An 8,055-nucleotide genomic window follows, 5' to 3' on the forward strand; every position below is an offset into this window, starting at 1 on the left:
CTTTTTAATCAGCTCACAAGGAACCCTCTATTAGTAGTTTCTGGCAAGGGCACTAACGATCTTGAAAGAATCTGTTTTCTCCTAATTTAGGGCTGTCTCTTGGGTTTAGTGATGTTTGTGGAAGTTGAGTAAACAGTCTGTTCTGACACGTTGCTATAGCTGGCAGCTTCATGCCAGGATCCTCACCAGGTCTGAAGACTGAGAAATGAATTCGTTAACATCTCCCAGGCATCCCTGCACTGGTCCAGCAACATCAGGGATGCAGGATGCACTGGGAAACATTCTGGGAGCCTTAACCTCGGATTACTTGGAACACAAGCCCTTATGTCTTTCTCTCTGATACTGAAATCTATCTGTCTGTTGAGCTTCATCTTTCATAACTAGACCCATTAATTTTGCCTATAAAAAGTCTCTCATGGATGCCTCTCTCTCTCCATTCTAATCCCCCACTGAGGGTTTATATTATGCTAGTTTGTACTGATAAAGCCATCCCACCTGGCAAATAGCTGCTGGTGACTGCTTCCCCCGACCAATGCCAGCCCTCTTGCCGCTGGCCTGGGACCGAGCATAGCAAGGACTAATATTTGGCTGTTGGAAGCTCCAGGACTAATAAATAATCTGCTCTGTCTAGGTCTTTACCACTTGTGGTGAGCTGAAAAATGGCCCCCCAAGATATCAGGCCTGTGATAGATAGCTTACTTAAAAGGTAGACCTCTAAATATTACCTCGAATGGCAAAGGATATGATCACAGTAATAATATTGAGATGGGGAGATTATGTTTTATTATCTGGGTGGGCACTAAATGCAATCACATGTATCCCTATAAAAAGGGGGCAGAGGGAGATTTGACAGGTGACACAGAAAGGAGGCATTGGGAAGACAATGAAGAGAGATTTGAAGATTTGGCCTTGACATTTGGAGTGATGTAGCTACAAGCCAAAGCATGCTGGAGCCACTAGAAGCTGAAGGAGGCAGAAATGGAACCTGGCCTAAAGCCTCTGGAGGGAGTATGACCCTGCTGACACCTCGATCTGAGCCTCGTAGCTCTCAGAACTGTGAAACAGTACGTTACTACTGTTTGAAGCCACACAGTTTGTGGTACTGTTACAACAGCTTTAGGAAACAGAATGCATACACCACCTTTTATCTGGATCACAAGACTTTACAACTGCCTTCTTGGAGTCCAGTCACGCCTCTCTAATCCACCCTTCGCACTTAATTTTCCTGAACTATTTTGCTTTCTAAAGCAAAATAGTATCTTTCCAAACTATTTTGGTTTTTAAAACTTTCTATAGTTGGTGTCCTCCGTCACCACCAGAGCTTTAGTTTCCACTAGTAATAATAATAGTAATAGCAACGTTCTCTCTGATGAGTGTGTTTTTGTGCTGAAAACTTTATAGAAAATATCAACCCTGGCTGCTGTGGCTTAGTGGATTGAGCACCAGCCTGGGAACCAAAGGGTCACTGGTTTGATCCCCAGTCAGGGCACATGCCTGGGTTTTGGGCCAGGTCCCCAGTTAGGGGCATGCAAGAGGCAACCAATTGATGTTTCTCTCCCTCTCTTTTTCTCTCCTTTTCCCCTCTCTTTCTAAAAATAAATAAATAAGATATATATATATATATATAAAAAACATCCTTGCATATGACATTTTTACAGTGACACGCTGAGGAGGCATTATTATTCTTAGTTAATAGATGAGAAAACCGAGGTCCACAGGAGTTAAAGAGCTGCCCATGTGAGTGGCAGTACTGCACGCACTCAGCTCTCAGCCACCTGCTTTAGTGTTCAGTACGTGCCCCCTTCCCAGGACACTAGCCCATCTGCCTGAGAGCCTTGTCTCTCATCTGCTTGTCTAAAAAGTCAACATCCTTCCAGACTCAGTGTACGTACCACTAAAAATAAACACAACTAAAAAATACATATTTAAAAAATTAGAATCGTTCTGTGAATACTATTTTGTAATGTTTTGGCTCAAAAACAGCCCTTCTCTGAGGTTTTCAAGTTGTCCCATGTATGTTGATATAAGTGAACTTTATTTTACTTTATTATCATTCTATATTTTTTACATTTACAGTGTATTGTTGGTTACCAAAGTGGAGAGAAAAAGGAAATTTTTCATTTGTGAGAATCGGCAAACGTTCTCATTAAGGCAGTAAAATTTCTTTTCATCTCAAACACCTTATAACTCTGGAGTGCTCAGCATGACGAATATGTGTCAGCACAAAGTGTTTCCTCAATCCTCACACGTCCTTCAATTTTTGAGTTACTGGTGCACTGGGAGTAGGAAGTTGGTTACACACATCTTGCCCACCCTCCCTGGTCTGACTAAAATGTGCAGCAATCACAACTACTGTCAGGCCAGCTAGAGCCTGCGTGCATCCACTGAAGCAGCCGGCTGAGGACTGACTTCAACAAGATCCAGAGCTGACAGAAATCCTGTACTGTGTGTTTCCTCAGTAACATGCATGCCTTCTCTATTGGCCAGTTTCTTTACAAGCAGGGGTTCCTGTAGCTGGAGCCAGGGTAAGGTAACTGCCAATCTGTGGATCAAATGACAGTTCCATAACCTTCTGAATACCAGGTCTACCTATGTCTCTCATGGAAAAATACTAGATATAATTCTTTAAAATAAAGTGGCCAGGAGGGTCCACATCTCTCAGACCAATATACATGGTAGTTGGGAAAGAGCTATAAGATTTGATTCAGGGAAATTCTCAGAGCTGTGGTACCTTGTTTTGTACTTCTCAGAGGAGAAATAAAACTGGCTTTCCATGGAGATTTCCAGATGAAGTGGTGAGGGCATCAACCTAGATCACACAGAGGTCTAGGCAGTGACGGGCATGGCCACTAATAGTACCAATTGTCAGGTTGTGGTCTCCTCCCACTTGACACAGCTGTAGCCACCGGAAACTACTCTGCTAACTACCTCAGCCAGTTCGTGGTTGGCAAGGTCGCCTGAGTGAGGGTGCACTATTGGGTTGTTGTGAGATCATCTTTGGGGACTGGAGTGCAACTGAAATCTCCAAAGTCTTTTAGGTGGCAGCCCAGGTTGGTGAGGGTCTTTTCTTACCTAGCCAGCTTCTCTAACAGCAGCAGGATCCTATTCCACTCATTTTCTTTTCTGTCCCTGTGAGAATGGAGCTCTGATGAAAGCTACAGAGTGGACAGACTTTTTCAGAATGAAAGGCACTTATGTCCAGAAGACATGCGAGAAACTGCTTCCTCTGTGGATTATAAACCTAGAAGACAGAGGTTATGTTTCATACTATTTCTGGATACTGCAGAGAATATGATTGGGCACATGGAACTCACACAATACAAACACCTCAATTTACCAAAAAAGGTTACTCAAGCAACAAATATTTATTAAGTGGGAGTGGCTTCTCTGACCTTTTATTTAATAACGAACTGGGTTTGAGAGTTGGGCAGACTTAATAGAACACTTCACTTTAGTTTGGAATGAGCCTGTGAACTTAGAGAAAAGATGTTGCTACTTCTGGCTAAACATGGGGTGATCCTCTGAGCCTCACTTTTCCAACTATATAGATGAAAAACTGTGTGCTTGCTTACCTTATTAACTCTTGCAACTCTCTCAGGCTTGTGTGAGAATCAAGTGAGATAATGTTCAAACGATGTAACATACGCAATCAGCCCCTACAAAGTAAGCTGTGTTATCATTTCTTTCTAAGCTTGCTGCCCTGTGTAAAATGTGCTCTGAATAGGCTTAAAATTTGTCCCTGTTTATTGATGATATTCACTTCTTGGTAGCATTATCTAAGACTCTAGACTCTAAATTGTTAGGGTTTTATTAGTTTTAAATAATCATATTTAAATAATATGTAACTTTTCCTAGAACTTTAACCATATGTACAATTTTTAAACTTAGCTGTAGTATTTACTGTTAGTCCTTAGCCCCCTTAAACCACAATGTCCTTATTCAAATTTTGCATTCTTTGCTTTGTGAATATCTCAAGTAGCTGTTTTAGGAAATACATACAGGGTGTGCTGAATCTTCAAGTTCTTTAATATTTGAAATTTAAAATGTCTTTTATATTGAGGTTGTTAAATAAGAGGTCAGATGAAATACATGACACCCAGTTATATTTGAATATCAGATAGACAATGAATGTGTTTTAGTGTAACTATGTAATATTTGGACATATTTATATTAAAAGCATATTCATTGTTTATCTGAAATTTAAATGTAACTGAGTGCCTGGTATCTCTTTTTATTTGCTAAATCTGGCAGTCCTGTTTTATACACAACCATTTAACCGAGTAGAGCATTCTTGAGTTACAGGCTTTTACTTTCAAAACTCTGGGAACGCTGTCCTGTTATTTTCCAGCCATCGCTGTAGAGTCTGTTTTTGCTCCTCTTTGGGCAAACTTTCCTCCCCTCTGCCTTATTCTGAATGATTATAGGGAATTTTCTCTATTTTCATAACAAAGTATGTTTAAATATATATAAGAATTTCAAGCCTTTAATTAGGGAAGTGGGGATTGCTGGGATGAGGGGGACTGGTGGGGAGGAAATGGAGACAACTGTACTTGAACAATAATTTTAAAAATGTGAAGAAAAAAGACTCTCATAAGGCTGTAAGCCTCCTGAAATTACATTGCATATCTGCTAGCTATTCTTTCTGACTTATCTTAAACTTTCTTACCTCTACATTTTCTGTATGAATTTGAACTTTTTGATGGTATCAATTGTGTATTTGTAGCTTTAAATTTATAATCCACAGAATAGTGAGAGGAAGCTGAAAAAAAAAAGTTGGCTAAAAGATCAAATGAATGAATAGGGGCTGAACATTAGGATGGGCCACACATTTCTAAAAGCCCTATGCTTGTTGTAGCCAGGTCAATACACAGTAGTTACTGAACAATATGAAGAAAAGGTAAACCCTGGTGACAGTTCTTTGGCATAAGGAACACTCTCAAGAATGAAGGCATGGGCATGGGTTTCAAGGAAAAGGGAGATTAATATAGGTCTCAATTCTTGGTAGGGAAAATATGATGCAGAAAAATAACAGAGTTGTAGACTATTAGGCTTTTATTTATTCAGAAGCAGAGTAAAGCTCGTATTTCACTTTGTCACCCTTGCTGAGAGGCCCAGGAGCATGAGAAAATACCGTTTCCCACTTTGCAGAGAATGACAACAAGGTGCCTCCCACCCGCCAGCTGGTCAGAAGAGCAACATTCCAGCATTTAACAGAGCCAAAAGGCCAGTGGAAGCTCTGGGCTGAGGTCCAAGAGAGAGGTATGAAGGGTGACTGATTTATGAGGCCATCAGCATGGTGGGAAGGGAATGAAATGCCTTTTGATGTAAGGCTGCCACTTGGAGTCAGAGACCTAATTTCTAGTCTCACATCTTTTCTACAACAAAATCATAGTTAGACATGGCCATGTAGCTCAGTTATGCAGGCCCGATCCTCTGAAGAGTGAGGAGATCTGCCTCCTTTACTTTAATACCAGTCTCTTCCTGCTCCTCAATGATGGTAGCAAATAATTCACAAGTCATGCAGCTCTGTAGGTGCTGTAAATAAGCTTTTCCTTTACTACTTATACTTTAGCACAAACCCATTTTCTTTCAGGCAATGAGAATAATTAAATTAGCACATATTAGCTGTTAGCCACAATCAGATTTAAGATGATTCTAATTTGGTTCCCAAATGCCTTACATTCTTTCATCCACTATTGTTTTTTTCAGTCATGTGAATCTCCCATGGCATCTGATTTTCATGACAGGCTAGTCTTTAAGAATTAAGCAACAACAGTAACAACAGTCAAGCTTCCAGTTTTTTAGAATTCTACCCTAGAGTTATTTTCTTAACCTGAACTTGAGCTTAGCACCATTGCCAGGCTGTGAATCTGAAGATGGGAACTCTGCCTTAGAGATTTTCAATAGGCATGTGTGTGTAGGAAGGTCTGTATGTAGGCATATAATATAATGTTGATAACTGTGAGTTACAAATTATGGAAATAAACTATAACCGGAGAGACTGGATCAGACCCAGTAAGGCATCTCTTCTCTTGCTTCTACATATTTGCCTTGATCACAACCCAAGTCTTAGCATTTTTAACCATTTATTGAAAGTATCTGGCTGTTTTCTTCAATTGAGACATTTGACCCTTACGAGATGCTGGAGAGGACAACAAAGAAGGCACTGGTGTCTGCCTGCCAGTTTGAGATGTTTGGCAACGTTTAGGACCTGCTTATAGTGTTGTAGGGCAAAGAGGTTATTTCTGATTCATAGAACTAAGCCTTGCTTGTGTGGAACACCATCGCAAAGTGAGATATTTTACTACACAAAAACAGGCCATGGAAGACCCTGAAGGGCATGGCCTAGCTGTTAATGACACCATGAATATGCATGAAGGGAGGTCAAGCAGATGGCTCTGACATTAAAAAGAGGTACAAATCATCTTTAATGGATTTGACTGTAGTTATTGTAAGCAGGAACCTCAAAGTGACATACATTTCATATAGATGAGTTTTATAATTTTCTTGCCTTATTAAGTAAAATAAGTAATCTGTTATCCAATTAAAAGTGAAAGAGAATGTGTGCATTTCTGGATGGCCCCAGACTGGATAAGTGATAACTATTCCCTGTGTTCCTATTCCATTCCTTGTAGCCAGTTCTGTTGAGTAGAAAATACTTGAACCAGAGGGGGGAGGGGAGGGAATTTCAGGGGAAAAAGGGGAAGGATTTATAGGAACTAGTATAAAGGACACATGGACAACAACTAAGGCGGGTGGAAATGGGAGGGAGGTGGGGAGCACTGGAGGGGTGGCTGGGATGGGAGTAAGAAACAGAAAACTGTACTTAAACAATAATTAAATTAAAAAAAAAGAAAATACTTGAACAGAAAACTGCTGAATTTGGGGACATGTCACTTGGTTTTTCATTCTGGAAATTCTTGTATATGGTACTGAAGAATCTTTTCAAAGCTAGAGATGTGGATGATTCTAGTGAAGTTAATTCTTAAAACCAGGACTTGAACAGAGAACAGATTGGACAAATGAAGAGAAAGTACCTGGGACAGAATACAAAAGTGTTGTCCAGAAAAGGTCACGAGTACTGGAAAAATCACAATGTACCATACAGATAGGAAGAAGAAGGCTGGCTAAAGGGACATGCCATGCAATATTTGATGTCACACTGGGCAGAAGAGCTCACATGCAAAGACTATTCTGGATGTGCAGGTCAGGTTTGGAGTACTGAAACAGGATTGGGAGCAGTGGAGAAACCAAACTGTCTGGGCTCATTTCTGCAGCAGAGGATACCCACTGACATCAGGAGAAGATCTGGTGGTGGAAATTAAGCCTGCAAGGAACCTAATGACATCTGAGTAAGAATCCAGGCATGCAAGGTTCATGTTAGAAACCCAGACAAGAAGTGAGTAGGTAGCAGAGAGTCAGAGTCAGACCAAATGCTTGAGTTTCAGGAAGAGTGCCCAGACATGGCATGCCAGGGCAGAGGGACAGAACCCTGTTACATGAAAACTGAGAGCAATCAGCAAGTGATAACAGTACTAGTAATAATAATATTAATAAACATGAATAACCATACCTACCATGTACTGAGCAATTACCATGTACTGAGCTAAGTGCTTGACTTTTCCATGTTTTCTATTATTTAACAGAGGAGAAATGGACGCCTAGAGACATGAAGTATATGATCAAGGTGGCACAGTGCTAAGTGGCAGAGCTTGGATTTGAACCCAGATTTGTGTCATTCCCAAGTTCATAAGCATTTCCATCTTTGGGATGACTCCTGATAGATGCTTCTTCCCTGGGATTCTGGGGAGACCTGAGCAGAGAGGGAATATGGGTAGACCTCAAAAGCAGATCTGCACTGATTCCAAAATTAACATAAATAAATACTCAGTCTGATTACATAAAAAAAAAAAAAACCTCTAACCTAAAAACTCCCTGAAAAGTAATGACCCTCCCACCCTGGCACATAACACTGGTGAAGATCTTTATAAAAATCTATTTCTGTTCTGAGGGTGCATATAAAGAAATTAAATTATAAAGTGATATTGCTGGGGA

General features: G+C 40.4%; 1 pseudogene; it reads right to left on the reverse strand.

The window, feature by feature from the left end:
- Window positions 1-2,242: 2,242 nt before the first annotated feature.
- On the reverse strand, window positions 2,243-4,624 carry LOC119051278 (arginase-2, mitochondrial-like; annotated as a pseudogene).
- Between the last annotated feature and the right edge of the window lie 3,431 nt (window positions 4,625-8,055).

This window comes from Artibeus jamaicensis, unplaced genomic scaffold (genome assembly GCF_021234435.1).
Source record: "Artibeus jamaicensis isolate MK-2021 breed Jamaican fruit bat unplaced genomic scaffold, CSHL_Jam_final contig_482, whole genome shotgun sequence".
NCBI classification, from domain to species: domain Eukaryota; kingdom Metazoa; phylum Chordata; class Mammalia; order Chiroptera; family Phyllostomidae; genus Artibeus; species Artibeus jamaicensis.